The sequence below is a fragment of the Protomyctophum parallelum genome (genome assembly GCF_964188405.1).
Source record: "Protomyctophum parallelum genome assembly, chromosome: 2".
Taxonomy (NCBI): domain Eukaryota; kingdom Metazoa; phylum Chordata; class Actinopteri; order Myctophiformes; family Myctophidae; genus Protomyctophum; species Protomyctophum parallelum.
Window position 1 is genome coordinate 36,646,462 of NC_139699.1, and position 20,473 is coordinate 36,666,934.

Consider the following 20,473-nt stretch of genomic DNA (forward strand, 5'->3'; position numbering starts at 1 on the left):
GAAACCAGGCTTTTCCACAGAGTACTGCTGAAAGCCTGGTGATGATGCGAGTTTGGGAGAAGACCGTCGAGATGGAAATCCCGCCCAGTCATGGTTCCTGCTTCCAGCCTTGCTTCCAGCCCAGGAAGCTCTTAGAAGGAAGTGAAGTGGTCACGTGACTGGGCTGCGCCATGACACTTTCATGAACACTTTCAAGGGAGCCAAACTACACCCGGAAGTTCGGCAGAATGCACTGGAGCCAATGAGAGCTCAGTGACCAGCTCATGAACAAACATTATTTATGAATGACTGAGACCTTTTGTAAAGTGATCGCTTCTGGAAAATAAAATAATATATATAACACGTTATTTTAGGCTGTCTTATTTTTTTTATGTGCATACTACTTAATGTGATTTATTTTTTCAAAGAGCAGAGAGCAGCCCAGGCAGACAACTTACTATGTGCTCTTCTATAAATACCTCAATAAAAATAAATAGTTATTAAGTTGAAAAACAACCACTCGGAAAAAACTTGTGATATCACTTATGTCTTCTTTCATATTCCTGAACCAATTATATGACAAAGCTCGCAATTGTTCATGAATAATGTTTGTTATGAGCTGGTCCAGCCGGCTCCATTCACTGCCATGTATTCATTACACTACTGGTGTGAGTTTGGCTCCCATGAAAGTGTCCATGAAAGTGTCATGGCGCAGCCCAGTCACGTGACCACTTCACTTCCTTCTAAGAGCTTCCTTGTTCCAGCAAGGACTGTCTAAAGAGGACAAGAAGCGAAGACCGTAAGGGCGCCGCCATGTTGCTCACATGGTGCTCCATGGAAGGAAAGAAACATGCGCAGTTGAGACCAAGGAAGCTGAACGAGGAAGTGATGGCTGCATAAAGCCCATTGCGCATGTTTCTTTCCTTCCATGGAGCACCATGTGAGCAACATGGCGGCGCCCTTACGGTCTCCGCGTCCCGTCCTCTTTAGACAGTCCTTGGTTCCAGCCCAGGAAGGCAGTCAGACAGATATTTCGTGAAGCCACCATAGAGTATTAGGATAGACTAAACTGGCGCGAAGCTCCGCCCCCTCCGCTATTCATGTCAGTTGAAGTTGCTCAGTGGCGTTTTGAGGCACCCGGAAGGCTGCCGGAAGTACCGTCTATTTCCGCATTTTTTCGCTGATTCAGCATTTGGAGTCTTTTGGACACCAAATTTTGGTGTCCAAATTTTGGTGTCCAAATGCGGAAGTGTAGCTGGGCTTTAACATTGAGCACTCGGTTGCACGGGGTTTCCTCGTCAAGAATCCACGGGTCCGCCTGCAGTCCTTCCTCTTACCACTAGGGCCCAGCGCTTCAACATTGGAGTGCCTAGCTGGCCCCTTGGAAGCCACTAAGGAAATCAGGACTTCCTGAAAGTTCATATAATGGCCTGTTGTGGCGCTGTCATTGGGCCCAAAAAACCCCATAGCTCCATATTACCTTATAGTCCAGGCAAAAAATGGCCAGTCTTGGAATATATTCCTGACCAAGAGGTAATTGTAACAGATTTTTTTGTCTGCACAGACCATTTCTATGAAGTCTCCAGAACACCATACTAAAAGTCCTAAGAAATCCTAGTTGCAGAAATATGTTAATTTGGCATCAATCCAAGATGTCAATATTAGAATAAATTCCTGGCCAAAAGCTAATTGTAACAGGATTTCTTTCACCACACATCATTTAATTGGCATCAATCCAAAATAGCCACCATTTTATTATGAAATGGCATACATTTGAATGATTTTTTGGGACAGAGTAGCTAATACAAAATGGGTTGCAGTTTGATTGGATACATTTAGAGCCCCCAGCTCATAGGAATTTGTGCAATGTTTTTCACCATACCAATTGTTGGTTGACGAACTATATATATATATTTTTTTTTAAGATATTTTTTTGCGGCTTACGCCTTTATTGATTTTTAAGGGATAGAAAGTAGGCTGACAGGAAACGGGAGAGAGATGGGGGGATGACATGCGGTAAAGGCCGTGTCGGGTCCGGGAGTCGAACCCGCGGCACACCGCGACTGGATCACCAGTCCGGTGCCCAGACCGTTACGCTACGGCCTGGGCCGACGAACTATATTAAAATGTATTAGTCAGAGTCCTACAAGAATTCAAGCTGCAGAGAGTAAATCCTCTGTATAAAATTGGAAACAAATTAGAACCTGGCAACTACCACCTACCAACTAAAGTGCTCTCAAGTCTAAATGTGGTACCACCCACATTTAGAACTAATGGGGGAACATCTCCTCAGACGAGTCCTCCATTGTCCCGGTGTTGGTACTTTGCGCTCCTGAGTAGTTATTTTGTACGTCTCCAGCTGATTCAAAATGCAGCAGCTCGCTTGGTCTTCAACCAGCCAAAATTCTCACATGTCTCCCCCCTGCTCCGCTCCCTCCACTGGCTCCCGGTCGCTGCCCACACAGAATACAAAACTCTGATGCTGGCATTCAAAGCAACCAAAGGTATGGCTCCCCCATATCTTGCAAGTATGATTGAACCCTACAAACCCTCCCGCTCACTCAGATCAGCCAACGCAGGGAAGGTGGAAGTACCCTCGCTAAAAACGCCGGGACAACACTCCACACGTCCCAAACTCTTCTCCCTTCTGGCTCCAAAACTGTGGAATGCACTTCCCATTGCAGTCAGAACTGCAGCATCACTCCCAATCTTCCGCCGTAGCCTGAAAACCCACCTTTTCAGACTCCATCATGGCCCATAGCACTTACCCTAACCCCTTAGATAGCATTTCTGTTGGCTTAGATAGCATTTGACACAGACTTATAGCATGTTATGTAGACAGCACTATAATTGTATTGTATATAGTCATAGCACGCCATAGTACATATGTATAGCATAGTAGTAAATATGTATAGTTTATATGTATAGTATATGTATAGTTTAATTATATAGATATTCCACTGTTACTTTCTTAGCTTACGCATGTTTCATGATAAATGCTTTTATGTGATGTATTCCCATGCTTTTGTTCTTGCTTAAATGTAAGTCGCTCTGGATTAAGAGCTTCTGCTAAATGCCTAAATTGTAAATTGTAAATTGTACATCCACGTATGTTAGTGTGGGACGTCCTTGTGATCGATGTCCGTGTATTGGTTCCCACAGCACCAATTTGCTGGCTGGCAGTTCTTGATGCCAATGTCCTGCTATAGTCTCATTCTCCTGGCTGACATTGTCTGGCTCAGGGTGGTATACCCTCATACTGAATTGTAGGCTATACAGTGCTGAGTTACTACTCGCCCATTGGGCCATGGCTCATTCGTCCATGACTGGTAACGTATGTGCCTGTGGAATGGGGAACCCGGGTTCATCTCCCGCCCCGGCCGTGGCTACATTGGTGGCAGCGGTGTGTATGGGTAACCTCTACGAGTATGTTCCCGCAGGCGGCACAGACCTTAACCTAGTAGTCGGCAGCTATTTCAGTCTCCCTGGGGTGGAGGTCCCCCAGTCAGTCGAGCCTAGTAATACAGTCTAGGTGAAGTTGGGCCCAAATACATGGGCCTCTATGGAGCTATGGGGTTTTTTGGGCCCAATGACAGCGCCGCAACAGGCCATTATATGAACTTTCAGGAAGTCCCGATTTCCTTAGTGGCTTCACGAAATATCTGTCTGACTGCTCTCCTGGCGTGTGCGCAGAATTTTCCAGTTTTTATCAAATTTTTGACCTAAATGTAACAAAATCAATGGCCAATGAAGGTCCCCAGGAGCTTTTTTCAGGGCCTCAAACCCATTACAGAGCATTACATTTTCCCTGAAATTAGCCATTCGGCCCCTGGGAGCCAAGGGCCCCTGGGCCACAGCCCCATAATTTGGCCCTGCACTGAAGTGGCAATAATCACGTTAAACCACACCCTTGAGTCTAATATTTCAATTATACAACTGTTACCCTTAAAACTAATATACTTTTAATGACAGATGTAGTCACTACAACCACAAATGTCCCAAGAAACTAGCTAGCCTAGCCACCGAGTTTGCTAGAGCTCTGGGAAAACAGAGCAGCTGAATTCTTAGATTAGGTGGTGAATGGTGCTGGTTTAATCCGGCTAGAAGGCTGTTTCAACCAATCAGATTGCGAAGAGGAATGTTTAAAAAAACAAAACAACCTGTGAGTCTGGACCTGTCCATAATTCGTTCAATAACATATTTTAAATTATTGTTTAAAACTGTGCTGTCCTCTCACCTTGAGACTACCTGTTCATGTTTTCACTAATCATCATTATAACTGATTGATTGGAAACTATTAAATTCATTCAAAGGGATATACAGACACAAGAAAGCCGTTAGTCTTGTTTCCGTTGTGGTCCTTTAGTCATGATGCAACGGTCCATATCATTCCATTTTGACCTGGGGAAAAAAAAGGTTTCTATGTTAGTGTTGCTCAACCTTTTTCATGTCAAGGACCCCGGAATTATCTGTATTTGAGTTAAAAAACATTCACTCTGAAATAATATAATTATAGTCAAAGATTTGCGCCACATTTTCCAGATTAAAAAAAATAGCAGATCTACGAGCTTGTAGATCTACTATTTTTCAATAGCTAAAGTATAAAGGGGTTCCCGTCCTGAATGGGTTCTGTGTCATGTCTATGTGTAGGCCTACTGTTGTTTGTTGCACTTTTCATATTTCACTTTTCATATTGTTTTGTTTTGTATGAATTGTATTTTATAATTTGCGGACCCCTTGAAAATGAGACTGTTCATCTCCAGGGGTTACTCCTAACCCCAGAGGGGTCTTCACATGATTTTGGGGGGGGGGTCCCAGATGGCGGTAAAGTGACAATATAAGGACTTTTACCCCCACCACCCAACACATAGCTTGCCTTCGTGGCGTTGGGAGCTTGTAGATATTTTCACAACTTATTGTCTCCATCAGGCCGAAGGCATGGGGAGAGAGTATGTTTTGTACTCCATCCGTGTGTCCGTCCGTCCGTGTGTGTCCATCCGTCTGTTATCAGCTAATCGGCACCGTTAACCCGGTCGATGCCAAATTTTGCACACACACTCACTGGATGCCAACGATGAACCTCTATTCCAGAACGGCCTGTTATAGCACCACTAGGAGGCCGACTTTTGTAAAACATTTTTTTAAATATTACTCCTCCAGATTCTGTCCAAAACTCCCGCAAATCGTTACACACTATCGCTATAGTCATGTGTTCAAGCCGGATCTGTCCGATATTTCATATTCCATCCTAATTGGCGAACATTGGCTTTCAAAGTTTGCATGATTGGCCCGTTTTGAACAGAAAGCCTCAAATCATCCAATTGCCATCCAAGGCGTAATAAGAAATGTCACCCTTTTCACGGTGGCCTATTATAGCGCCACAGGAGGCCACAACCTGACCTGCCCTGGTGGAGACCTGTGCCCCGAGGGGCACTTTATCTATAGTTAAACATTTTTTATGGAATCTTTTTCATTTATTCATTTAATATTGAATGGTTGAATTGTTTACTTGATGAGAAGTTGTGATGTTTCTTGTTATCTTTTGAAATAATTATGAATAATTTTTAACCTTCAGCATTGTGTTGAGGCAATACAATCATCCAACACAATGTGAGGGTCATTTGTGTATGATGGCTTTATGTGTTTATTAATGTTGACAGGTCAGAGTGGCTTGATTTGATCATATGTTAATTATAGCATAATTGTGTTTAAACAAAAATATATATTTATTGAGGAAACGTTTGCAAACAGCCCTGAGCAATGGCCAGTTTGACACTTTAAAGGACAACTTTAGTTTTTTTCAACCAAGGTTCATGTTTTAGGTTGTTATTAGAGAAACTAAAAGGTGAGTGTTCATTTTCTTTCATTTGCTGCTTTCTTTCGTTTTGGGGATTTTAGCAGTTTTTGACAAGGGGGCGGGGGCATTCGAGCATGGGGCTAAATATGTATTTTTTTACAAAATATTATGGCGATTTATTTCTTTATTATTTACTATAGTCCTAATAAACCCCAAGAAATTACATCTGGCCACAAAAGATCACAGGATCTATTGAATGTGACAAACATATTGAGCCTATACACACAGTATAAGCCTTCCCCCAGTAGGCTACCTTCACATTCAGTAGATCCTGCATGTGATCTGCTGTGGCCAGATGTAATTTCCTGGGGTATATTAGGACTATAGTAAATAATAAATAAATAAATCACCATCAAATTTGGTAAAAAAAAAATACATATTTAGCCCCATGCTCGAATGCCCCCGCCCCCCTGTCAAAAACTTCTAAAATCCCCAAAACGAAAGAAAGCAGCAAATGAAAGAAATTTTACACTCACCTTTTAGTTTCTCTAAAAACAACCTAAAACATGAACCTTGGTTGAAAAAAACTAAAGTTGTCCTTTAAGGGATATTTCACTTAAAGAAAATTGGGTTACTTCATTGTGTAAAATGGTGTAAAAGAGAGAAGTCTGCAACTCCATTTAGCTGGGGACCACCTGGAACCCCCTCAAGGACCACTGGTGGTCCCCGGGCCACTGATTGAAAACCACTGGTGGTGTGTGTGTGTGTGTGTGTGTGTGTGTGTGTGTGTGTGTGTGTGTGTGTGTGTGTGTGTGTGTGTGTGTGTGTGTGTGTGTGTGTGTGTGTGTGTGTGTGTGTAAAAAATCACTCCCGTGTGACGTAAGGGGTGCTCTTATCATTATACATCATCTCATGAACAACTGAATTTATGTGATTGGTTGGTTAAATTTATGTCATATTTGGCGGACATTTGACCTAATTTCTCCTTTCACTGTCAATGGCAAATATTGAGACGTGTGGGGACAAGATTTCGGTCATATTTGGCGGACATTTGACCTAATTTGTCCTTTCACTGTCGATGGCAAATATTGGTTCCAAACTATCATTTAGCTGGCGACCCCGACTGGAACTCCCTCAAGGACGCCTGAGGGTCCCCGGACCCCGCTTTGGGAACCACTGGCGTAGATGACCAATTAATTATAAGAACATTGAACATCATTTAATGTAATTCTCATAAGCAATTGCAAGCCGATATTGAGCTCACCTTCAGTAGTTTGTGGATGTTCTTTGTTCTTTGTCCTTGGAGCGTTGTCTTCAACTTCTCTGAGGTTCTGGATGGATACCTGACCAACTGCAGCTCCTGGATTATAGGACTCGACTCGACTGTGGTATAATTGGGGTTTCATCATATTGGATTCATTGCAAACAGACCACTAGGGGGTGAGCCAAACTCGTTTTTAGCCCAATGAGTGTTTTTTTGTTGTTGCAAAACTAATGCTTGGAATGGTTTGACATGTCATATGCTACATAAAGCATGATGAAATTTTGAATATTTTGCCTTCTATAGGTTGTTAATATGGTATGGTCACATATGCCAATTATGAAAATTGCTCAACATATGCAAGTTAGCAGTTCCTACATTAGTCCATGGGCCTGACCCCAGATTTTCACTTTTCGGTACCACTCAGGGTGACGAAGGTTACTCATATTTTTTTCAAAGATCTATGTCTGTAGATGATATTTTGGTATGATAGACCTTCCAGAGTGGTAGCTAAATCATAGTTATCACCTCATGAAGGATACCCGCCCCTTCAAGAAATTGCATTTCAGATACTGGTACATATCCTGCTTTAGACTTGTGTAAAGGACATCTGTCAATGTTTCACAACATTGTCTCTGGTATCATTTTAAAGGGGACAATGTAATCTTTCATTCAAGATAAAATGTGAACCTTTCTGACCAATATAGAGGTTACTAGAACTCCTCAAACTGTCAAAACTTTGGCGAAAAATACAATTTTCGCCTAAATGATATACTATCTTTTAGCTCTGTGTCATCTAGGAGCAACAGGGACACAAAATTCAAAGTCTACAACACTCCCAGGACCATAAGGATTCAGAAAATGTATAATATGCCTAAAGTATTTCTTGCCATGGGTGATTGTGAGCCTTAGAATAGAAGAGCAGTAGGTCTCCTATAACAAACTATAGAACAGCCGGGATATATATGGTAACATAAAGGACACCAAAATGGGATAAGGAACCATAGTGTAATAGAACAACCTACAAGGAAGATGCACAAAGCAAAATGTATCAGAAGTGTGTGGTAGTCGGGTCCCAGGCAGGGGGACCACAACCTGGGGACCTCTGCCCCAGGGAGGGCGCCCACACCCGTCCATGCACTACCAGCCAACCCAGGGGACCAGGGGCCACCCCATGGGGACCTCTGCCCCAGGGTGGGCGCCCAAACCCGGCCATGCACTACCAGCGTACTCCGGGGACCACTTCCACCGGGACCTAAGCACCGTGGGTCCCCGAGTGCCCACCCTTAAGCACCCCTCCTGGGCCTTAAGGTGTGGGGTCCCGCGGCCGAAAGAACCGCCCGCCCCTGGGACTCTTCCATACTCTAACGTTTTAACAACTTGCCAAAGGGAACCAGGCGCTCCGCCGGTCCCCGAGTGCCCACCCTTAAGCACCCCTCCTGGGCCTTAAGGTGTGGCGTCCCGCGGCCGAAAGGACCGCCCGCCCCTGAGAATCTTCCATACTCTAACGTTTTAACACTCTCTCGTGTGAAGCGCCGCACGCGCGCGAGCGCGCATCCACCGCCCGCGCCCTGGGTTAGCTCTGGCCCAGGCACAGACACTCGAGGCTGGGGCATCACCAGGGTCCTTCACCGTGGGTCCTCTGCCCCAGCCAGCGACACTCTCTCCCGCGAAGAGAGAGTCACCCCGCGCGGTGTCACCCTGTCGCCCCTGGCCGTCAAGGTGACACTAAAAAAAAAGAGTTTAACGTCAGAGACACGCCGGGGGGCTACGTGCCGGTGGGTGACGGCGGCCTCACTGCCCCCCGGACGGAGAACCCGCCGGGGCGATCAGCCGCCTCCCCAGTGCTGGGCGGGAATCGCGAGACGGGCGAACCGCTCGTCCGCTCGCAGAGCGTCCAAATCCCCCATTTTCAACCGTGCCCTAACGGGAATCCAACATTGGACGCCCACGACCCTCGGTGCCTTCCGGACGGAACGAGGCCCCTTCGATATCCACCTCGCTCACCAACCTGTGTGAGCGAGCGCTCTAGGGATATCGACTGGGTAACGACCGGAGCCGGCGCAACCATACCTGGCGCCGTAGTGCGACCCGGGTCTATCTCCAGTGCGTGGGGTTTCACCACTAAGAGGGGCCGGGAACGCCTCGACGACAGGGCGGCTTCTACCGAGAGTCTAGGCTACTGGGGGGATCACTGGTTTCACGGGCAGGTTTCTTCCTTTAGACGCTGCCAAGCACCGATCTCCCGGTAAAGCTCGGCGCATCATGCGGTACCTGCCCCACCCGGGGCGCGACCATGAAAAACGCTTAGCACAGGCCGTACCTGGTCCCCTGCTCCCTCTGCTCACTCAGGGGTAATTAACGCGGGTTTGGCTAAGGGTCAGTCTAACCCCCGGGGTTTCCGGTAGAACACCTTCCGCCCCGGATTACGACAAGGAGACTGTACAGACGGTCCCTTGAGTCCGAAGCCCCAGGGAAAGCTGTTCTCCAACCGAAAAGTCGTGAAGGTAGTTGGCCTGGGGGCAGGATTGCCCCCAGCAGGGATGGAGCCATCGCGCTAGGAATGGAAGAACTGTCCCGTCAAACACGCGATCCCTGAAAGCCTGGAGGACCAGGCAGTCAAGGGTGCTCATCTGCAGTCATCAGCGGGGTCGTTCCCACGACCTGGGGGGATCCCCGCGGAACCCCCACGGCAACTCGAGGGCGTGCCTGCGCTAGAGTCCCATAACAGGATTGCTCCGTCAGGCTCGTCCGTCTCAAGCAAGGTCCCCGACGCGGACTAGCCGCGCCCGGGACCCTTGAGGGCCCCCACGCCCCTCCAGAACTGACCACCACCAAGGGAAACTACCTCGCGCCGGGGCTTCTAAGAATCTTAGCCCGTCGAGCGAGACCTGTCGTGCATCGCGGCAGTGTCGGTGGAAATGCACGCTTCCACCTGACAACGCCCCCCGGGGCCCGCCGCCCCTCCCGAGGGTACTACGAGTGCAACCTCGTAGCCGCTGGGTCTCGCTCGCGAAGCACCCCCGGAGCCTTCTTATCACTAGGACAGGGGAGGCATAGTTATCCGGGACGGTGCTAGAGGTGTTCTGGGTTGGCAGCGGGAGAAGTCCCGCTGTCATTGCCCAGGCTGGGGGGTGGCCGGGGTTGGCGGCGGGAGTTAACCCACCGTCATTGCCCTGACTGCCATTGCCCAGACAAGGGGTAGGCCGGGGATAGCAGGGGGATATTTGTCCCGCCGCCATTGCCCAGGCCGGATGGGAGGCCGAAAGCCCCAGGCCGGTGGTATATTCGCCTCCAACGGAGGAGCCTTTCCCGAATCAGGTTACGAGTGGAGGGTGCCCCTGCGGGACCCCGCGCTCTTCCCCCTGACCGAGACAAGGCGAATTGTTGATTGAATAGGTCGGACGCCGTCGCACCAACCCCATGCAAGACCACCCATGATTTATGGACGGCAGTGCCAGGCCGAACAACGAGGGCGCCGTTCAATCAACAACCCTTACGGGCAAAGTCCGAAGATACCACCAGTATAAGGTTCCGACTGGGGGTCCACCCACGGCGGGGCCAAAGCCCGCCGAGAGAGAGCCCCAGGACAAACAGGCCGGGGTTGGTAGCGGGGGATTAGTCCCGTCGCCATTGCCCAGGCCTTCCCTCGGGGCCACGATATATGACCCCGCCGCATCCCCGAAGAGATGACGCCACATTTCTCGCGCCCACCGCGGGCGGGGATTCGGCGCTCTTGCTCTTCCCTTTTCGCTCACCGCTACTGGGGGAATACTTGTTAGTTTCTTTTCCTCCGCTTAGTTTAGATGCTTAAATTCAGCGGGTCCTCTCGCCTTATCTGAGGTCGTTGTGAGAGTACGTGGGGTAGCGGCCAAGCGCACACTAGATTGTACCAATATGTGCCAATTGGACTCGCGATCTCTTGGAGGGAGGCCTCGGCGCCCCGAGCGCGGCGTCCAGACGCGTGCAGACGGGACGGGGAGAGTTCTACAAAACCTACGTCTTTATTTCAGGGGACGAAGCGCGTGAGCGCTGCGACACCCCAGCCGCGGACAAGGTCTGTCTCGACCATGCCGATTGATTAGTATCGACCCTCAGACAGGCGTAGCCCCGGGAAGGACCCGGGGCCGCAAGGTGCGTTCGAAGTGTCGATGAACAATGTGTCCTGCAATTCACATTACCTCGACAAGGGGAACCCGCGGCGGGGCCATAGCCCGCCGAGAGAGAGCCCCAGGACAAACAGGCCGGGGTTGGCAGCGGGAGATTAGTCCCGCTGCCATTGCCCAGACCGGGGGGTGGCCAGGGTTGGCAGCAAGAGGTCTCCCGCTGTCATTGCCCAGGCCTTTCCTCGGGGCTACGATATATGACCCCGCCGCATCCCCGAAGAGATGACAACGAGAGTCGAATAGTATTGCATGTGAAGAATGAGGTGACCCCATGGGTATGAGGAAACCTCAGGTGGGCAAGGGTTGCCTTCGCATACCCCACCCATTCCGGGGAATACTTCCCCGAAGTTACGGATCTGACTTGCCGACTTCCCTTACCCGCCTTGTTCTAACATGCCAGAGGCTGTTCACCTTGGAGACCTGCTGCGGATATGGGTACGGCCTGGCGCGAGATTTACACCTTCTGGCCCGGATTTTCAAGGGCCGGCGAGAGCTCACCGGACGTCGCCGGAACCGCGACGCTTTCCAGGGCGCGGGCCCCTCTCTCGGGACGAACCCATTCCAGGGCGCCCTGCCCTTCACAAAGAAAAGAGAACTCTTCCCGGGGCTGCCGCCGGCTTCTCCGGGGTCGTTTGCGTTACCGCACTGGGCGCCTCGCGGCGCCTGTCTCCGCCTTCCAGGTTCGGGGATCTGAACCCGACTCCCGACTCCCAATTCTATATTGCTTAGGCAAAAATCATGTACTTGTACTGCTCTTCCAATTTAAGGCTCACAATCACCCATGGCAAGAGATAGTATAGGCATATTATACATTTTCTGAATCCTTATGGTCCTGAGCGTGTTGTAGACTTTGAATTTTGTGTCCCTGTTGCTCCTAGATGACACAGGGCTAAAATATAGTATATAATTTAGGCGGAAATTGTATTTTTCGCCTAGGTTTTTACAGTTCAAGGAGTTCTAGTAACCTCTATATTGGTCAGAAAGGATCACATCTTATCTTGAATGAAAGATTACATTGTCCCCTTTAAAATGATACCAGAGACAATGTTGTGAAGCATTGACAGATGTCCTGTACACGAGTCTAAAGCAGGATATGTACCAGTATCTGAAATGCAATTTCTTGAAGGGGCGGGTATACTTCATGAGGTGATAACTATGATTTAGCTACCACTCTGGAAGGTCTATCATACCAAAATATCATCTACAGACATAGATCTTTGAAAAAAATATAAGTAACCTTCGTCACCCTGAGTGGTACCGATATCTGGTCTGGCCCATGGACTACATGCTGGGGACCCATACTCAACATTTCTAACATAAAACCTTGGTGTACTCAACATGTCTGGGTTCACAATGGGGCTCTATATGGGCTGGCAAGTAGACTGTAATATACGTGATAGGTGAATAGGTAAAATTGTAATTAATATATTATCACCATGAAACTTCCCCAGTTGATTACTTACACAAAGACAATGATTTATTGTTGTATTACACATTTTCTGAAATTGTACATTTAAATATGCAAATTATGCATTATGTAGGAAAATATATGCAAAACATCGAAAATGTGAAAATGCTACTAGGCTACTGTGGATGGGTTTTTACCATATATGAATTTATTGACAATTTTATATAAGTATGGTTTTGCCCAATCAATTCATAATTAACGTTCCAATTTTGGAGGTCTGGCTTATGGACAAAAAAATCACTGCCTATAGTCCCTTCAACATCAATATATAATCTACTGTGTTTTCTGAGTAGGCCTACATATGGAAATGTAACCTATAGTAGGCTATACTGACTGCAAAATCATGAAGTTGAATGAATGAGTTTATTTCGAACATTATTTGAGAGTTTGAGACTATACAAAACTGAAACAAAAAAATACACCAACAATGTCCGAAAAGGAGTAGGATGAAGTATAAAACGTATTACCTACCCCTTTTGGGTAGTTGACAAACATCTGCACTAAACTATACTAAACATTCCAGAGTTTGGACTTTGTTTAATATTTAATATACTGTAGTAAGTTGAAAGTCTTACATTGATTTCCAGAGCAGAGTAAGCTTTAGGGTTTGCAGGATCGACCCCTTATCATGTCTTCTGATTGTATTGCCTGACCACCAGGTGATGTAGGGCAGGCCAAGGCTATTATGTGATTGTGGTAGCAGGTATGCAAGATTGGTCCATTTGAGCAAAATGCCTCAAATCATAAACACAGTGTGCAATTTCTGTGAAAGTATGCACACACACTCCCGCATATAGGCAGAGGAAGAAATGCCACTTAAAAAAATCTAATCAGCCTCATGGTGGCGCTATAACAGGCCAATTCATGTTCTTACCTATAACGCACCAATCTGTGTAGTAGCCTACAACTTTGTACGCACTCCCTAGAGGCCAAGGAAAAACCTTTGCCTTGCATTTTACACATAGGCTATGCCTGTTATAGCGCCATCATGAGGCCAATTTTTGCAAAACTCATTTAAAAGCTATATTATCCTGGTGGAGACCTGTGCCCCAAGGGGCACTTTTTCTATTCAATTTAATACTGTTAATGTAGTGGTAATAATTTATCCACCCACTTATCCATCAGCATAACTATTTAGCTGTAGATGCAAAACAATAGAACAATGTCTAAAGGACATTTCAGGTGGTTTGTGTTTTTTATTTTTTATTTAGAAAGAAGCCCATGTTAACAGTGAATATATGGCTTACAAATGTACCAATGGGCCTAATAATTCAGGTAAAAGAAAGAAAATAAAAGGTTTTAACTCAAAGTAAAAATGAACATGTCACACCGTGGAAAGATACTGAACTTAAACGGTGGGTGTTAACTTGTTAAGCAATACAATTTTAAAAGATGATAATGCCTTGTGGTGGTGACTTTGTGTTTGTGAGTGACATGTGAAGATAACAGATAAGATGGTGAACAACATGGTGGACAAGATGGACATGATGTCCAGGGTCTGAGTCATCCCTGTCTGACTTGAGCAACACAGTCAAATGAGGAACTTGGCTGGTTGCTAGGGTAAGGGCCAAAAGTGTGAGAGTGTGTGTGTGTGTGTGTGTGTGTGTGTGTGTGTGTGTGTGTGTGTGTGTGTGTGTGTGTGTGTGTGTGTGTGTGTGTGTGTGTGTGTGTGTGTGTGTGTGTGTGTGTGTGTGTGTGTGTGTGTGTGTGTCAGTGTCAATGTGCATGTGATTCACCATTATGTATTTATACCCTCCCTCAGCCTTGTCTGATAGTCAATCTTGTGGAGCCCGGAGTCGTATAGAAAATGAGGAATGAGGAATAAGAAGTGAGAGGCCTGGATGTTCCCTAGCATGCAAGTCAGGGGGGCCGCTCTATGACATTGTGAAAGAGATGATGGCCACTGAAACCTCTGGTGACTGACAGGAAGGAAACAACAGCCTTATCTTTTGACTGTCCACACAAACTATTCCTAATATATTTTGTCAGTTGTTTTTTTTGCCAGCATTTGCCATTCAACGTTGGATTGATCTCTTTAGTTCAAAGAAGCATGCTTCCTGCATGAAAATAAGCCATTTACAGAAAATGGCTAAAGCTGTAAATAGACATTACTACAGTCCTTTAACACCCTTCTGCATAGAGCTGGTCATGACTGCTATGAAACTATTGAACAACTAATTCAGAGAATGGTTTTTGCAAATAGTATAAATACTTTAATTTACTGTTGTAGCCTGGGTTCCTGCCTGAATCGTTGCGTTCCATGAATATGTTAGCATGACAAAACAGATTCACAGAACCAAGGCTATATTAGGACTATAATAAAAATAGTAGCCTACTACTCATCTAGATGCCATAGCTGTATACCTTAGAAACAGTATGCCATCTCATGTCTCGGGCCTTATACTCAGCCAAATAAAATCAGCTATTATGAACTAAACTACCGGTTTACATTACAAGTGGGGTCATACTGTGGGGTCACATTTGGTTAGAAAGCATTTCCGATCTTCATCTTCTTGTTTTATTATGGAAAAGGAAAAGAAGAAGAAGAAGGAGAAGAAGTAGTAGAATAAGGAGAAGAAGAATAAGGAGAAGAAGAAAGCCCTTATGGTACCAACCTAAATTGGTCGAATTAAGGAAGTTTTTAGTTCCCCTGTTAATTCAGTGATATATAGAAAGCCCTCATTTTTTAGCCATCTTTGGCAATTTGGTTCCACTAGCAACAGCTCTCTTCTGGAAATCAAATCAGAACAATGCAAGCTATTGGATGCTTTACAGGCAACGGTAAGACTGAGGCTAATTTGTTCTATGAATGAGAATGGGGCGTTTCCTAACTTTGCTTATGGGGCATCCTTTTTATTGAGATTGATATACCACAAGATTGAGACAGTACTGTAGGTACAAACGTCTTATGATTAATGGAAGTGTAAACTACAACTACTGAGCTGCTGTAGGCATACTTACAGCATACTGTACTTACAATAAGTAATCTAAATAGCAACATCTTAAAGCATTGGGCTGTGCTTTGATTTCATACACTGCATCTATTCTATTCTATTCTATTAAATTATTAAGATGTATATCATGAAATAGATTACTGAAATCAACAGTATTTTAATTTTAATTGCTATCAATAAGCCTAAACAGATTATATGAGCATTGAATGTTCCTTCTTTTCCCCCTTTTTAAGTGGCATAGGCATTGCTTGATGGAAACCATTGATACAAACAAGGAAACATCATATCATATCATATCATCATATTTTATATCTTGGGTCTGGTATAGATCACGTTGTTTTTGTACTGAACAGCTTCAACCAAACTAAATTGTTTTGGTGTGTACCAGCATGAATAATTTTACACTGTTCATGTATAGAAATGACGGTTGTGGCTCTTGTTAAAAGCACCATTTTCTACTGTATTTCTCAAGTGCCTTAAAAGTATGGTTGAACTGAAGATGATTACGAAAGATAAATACTGACAAAGGAGACAGTGAGGACATCAACCTGCAGTAATTTCGGTCAAACTGATGTTCTGCAGAGGATGAGTGCAACATTTCCTGTTGCGATGTACCCTGTATCCTGTTTTCCACAGTCAGTGGTCATGCGTGTCATTCCCCTCTGTGGGCGCAATCTCGTGACCCAGTGGGGCGTCTGAGACACAAGACGGGGACATTCCACGTGTGCATGTCAGCAAATAAACAACTGAATTTCCACATAAATCAACTACCAAAACTCAATTTAACCACTTGAATCCCAGTATCCATATTCTGGGGGGAACATATTAGACAAATCAAAGCAGATCTGCAAGCCAAATATAAGCTCAAAACTTGTTGCGAAGTGTTGTGAGCTTGTAGATAATAGGCTATTTTTGCAGAAGAGAATTGGGATAAATGCGGTCAAAGTACAGAGCCAACTCAGGTCTACTAAGTCTAGAGGGTTCATGGTTAACTATTTATAAAGTAAGTGGAAATAACTTGTGAAGTTAATATTCCATGCATGAACATATTTTCATGAAATCATGAAAACTTAGAAGAAAAAAGTCCTTATACACAGTACACCTACGGAGGACAGGTGCGTCGGATAACTGGAACTGGAGAAGTAAGAAGTTTGTTGGCTTTCTAAATAGCCTACACATATACAAATATAGTCATGAGAGCAATGAAACCTCTAAGCAGAATGTCTTATTTCTAAGCTGTGAAGTAAGATGTGTCAGTTCAACAGTACACAATAGTTGAGTTTAAGCAATCAGAGATATGCATCTTTTGACTGCATTTAGACAGAGAAAACGGTGAAGTGCTCAGTCACACCCCATGGTCAGACAAAACCAAATATACACAAGCAAGTCATTGCTGCTGAAGGGTAGAACCGTCAGCATACGTGAAGATAAATATACCGTATCACTTCCGTTAGATTGACTTCTTTTAAACTCAATGTTAGTTGGCATTGACATAGATGGCATAGAAACATAGATAAAGAGAAATGAAACATACATACTGTATGCGAAAAACATAGGCCATATTTATTTTAATATGAATTCCATGTCAAACTAAATGGACTAAAACTAAAATAAATGTTTGTTTTTAAGAGACCTATGTCATTTACCATTTTTAGTAGTTTTATGAGCTATGAGAAGGAAGCATTACAAGTGAACAAATAGAAAAACAATGTTTTGCATATTCATGTATAAGATATTCTTTAAAGTGACGTAAACAGGTTTGAATAAATAATAAATAAAGCACATGGCAATTGGCGATGCATATTGTGCCTACACCAACATCTCTGGTTCTTCATCTCTCCATTCCTGGAATATAACTGATTTTGTAATAAGTACCGATACCATAACCCAGTGTGACAGTGTGACCTTGATCTTTTACTTTTTTTACCCAAAAGTCACTCATCTCTTTGAGCCATTCTGAGTAGTGAGCACTGCATACTAATAATTTCCAGGAGCTTTCATAAATATCATGGACTGATTTGATTCGATTTTTTCGGAACAGTGCAGGAATGCATGCCCCACTGTTCTGTTAATGTAAAGCTACCTGCATGTACCATTTTCAGTGTACCATTTGTACCTGTCTGTCTGTGTCTGCTTGTGTCCCCCTTATATGAGCTCTCTGTCAAGTCAGTCCTTGACTGTGCCTTTTATGCCCATATAGGGAGATGCCCATATGGGCATATTGGTCCAATCAGCAGTTCTGGACAACCATATCTCCATAATGCCTAGCCTATATATTAAAATTGGCTGGTGTCCCTGTGACTCAGACATATCCATACAGTACAGAGGCCACCCGGCAGCCCGTCCTTATGACTCAGACATAACCATACAGTACAGAGGCCACCCGGCAGCCCGTCCTTATGACTCAGACATAACCATACAGTACAGAGGCCACCCGGCAGCCCGTCCTTATGACTCAGACATATCCATACAGTACAGAGGCCACCCGGCAGCCCGTCCTTATGACTCAGACATAACCATATATGGGCATATACTGATGACATCAGGGATCTCGATACATAAAAGGGACAAGGACTGACAGATACAGATCTCCAGACATATCGGTCGAATCAACGGTGCAACACAGGTGTGAGGGCGCGTCACAGTCCGAACCTAGGCCTACAGTATATATGATTACATATCAGTCAGATTGGCGGGTCTGGACAACCGTCGATCCGACCATCCGATGCAGGGCACCACACTCGCTTTGGTCCTCTTTGATAAGTGCATGATGAGTTTAAGGTCGATCGGTCGGGCAGATACACTGACATGCATGCAGCAGCATCAAACATCATGAACATGCAGAGGTTTTGGTCATATATTCAAATTTGATGGGGCACGGTGGCACAGTCGGCAGTGCTCTGTCGCCTCACAGCTAGAAGGTCCTGGGTTCGATTCCCAATGGGGACGCTGTGGGCGCTGTGGGTGCTGTGGGCGCGTTCTCTCCTCCGTGTCATCAGTGCCCATACCCGAGGCGGGGTTGGAAAAAGGCCTTTCTGTGTAGAGTTTGCATGTTCTCCCCATGTCCCCTAGGGTAGGTACCCTCAAAACATGCAGTAATCCTGATCTCTAAACTACCTCCCCCTGGCCAGCCGGGGCGTCTGATGGAGGGGAAAGGAACTGGTTGGAATAACATGTTCCTTCCACACACTACGTTCGGCCAGGGAAACTCCCCCCTGTCAGGTGAAAAGGAGAAGCTTGGACTCCTAGAAGGAAGCATGAGGTCAGTCCGCTGCCCTCCCCAGGTTGGCAGAGGAAGTGTAGCGCCCAGGATAACATTAGATAATTGACACTGGGTGAAAAAATAGGTTGCAAAAATCGTGTGATAAACATTTAGAAAATCACACCCTTGTCAAATGAGTGCATGCCGCTCTTGTCATCGTACACAATTTATGTTAGCGGACATTTGACATTGCTATATAAGGTACATAAGGTGGTCCCTTATTGGCCAAGTTTTCCCTTCAATGTCAATGGCGTTTAATGTTTTGATGTTTAATTTACGTCATATTTAGCGGAATTATCAGCTCTTATCATCATACATCATCATGCAGCATACTGGCCAATCAGAATGCCTGTTGCAAGACAATGGTTTAGCAGACATTTGACCGGAATTCCCCTTTCATTGTCTATGGCAAATCTTGAGACGTGTGGGGACAAAAGCTGTTTGTAGAAGGGGCTAGCGCCCCTTAAAAATATATATTCAAATTTGACACACGCGTTCCACATCACCACAGGGAGTGCAGTGCCCAGAACCAGCACAAAAGACTCTGCCCAGGCTCCGGACAGGGCCCAAATCCAGATCACCACTACATCTCCATGTATGGAGCTGGCCTGTTCTGACATGACACCTAATCACCCCCCAATGGGCACTGATCACCCCTAGATCTCCATATGTGGAGCTGGCCTGACATCACAATGATGTTCTGGCATCACAATGATGTCCTTCAATAATCACCCCCAACGGGCACTGTTCTAATATTAGGAATATGTAGTAAAGCACGTAGCCTACTGTATGCATTATTTGGATTGGACTTGTCAATGTAAGCTTGTAGAAACAATCAATGGATTCTCTTAAAGAGACATCTTGGAAAAAAATCATAGGCGACAACTTAATTTTCTCACTCACTCAATACAGTACAGTGCACATACAGGTATAGGCTACTATAATGTATACTGTACATGTACATTGTACAGTATATGTATTTCATATTTACAGGAGAATGTAGGCCTATATATATTCCTGTAAGGTGTGTTGATACAAATTAGTCTTTTCAAATGCAGTTAAAGAAGAAACTGATTTAAAAAGAAAGAAAGTGAATATATATATATATATATATATATATATATATATATATATATATATATATATATATATATATATATATATAAATTACAGAAATATTCTAGACAGGCAAAACACTCTTTGGATCACCATGAATATGAAGGCACAGTGACACAAATGGAGATAAGCAACAGAAAAAAAGAACTGAATCTAAAAGAGAATTTCATAGTTCCTCTTTTTTAATAGATGGTCATTGTCTGTGTGTGTACATGCATGCATGTGGAATTGATAAGCCTCTAAGCCTAAAACTGAAATAATGGCATCTCAAAGGTCTTATAAATGTGTTATTAAAAGGAAATAAATGTTGCTGATCTTAGTGTAGATCCATGCAAAGCAGATGAGATAAATTGTAAAAGTAAATAAAGTGTAAAAATAGATTGGTCTATTTCTACACTTTCAGAATTAAACTAACACTGATATGTGTTGTATTCTTGTTACATACTATACCGGTATGTACAATATCCACT

General features: G+C 44.8%; 1 protein-coding gene across 1 annotated transcript in view; it reads right to left on the minus strand.

The window, feature by feature from the left end:
* Nucleotides 1–20,473, minus strand: part of mettl15 (methyltransferase 15, mitochondrial 12S rRNA N4-cytidine) — a 350,818-nt gene that overhangs the window by 67,236 nt on the left and 263,109 nt on the right. The gene's annotated exons all lie outside the window — the stretch shown is intronic.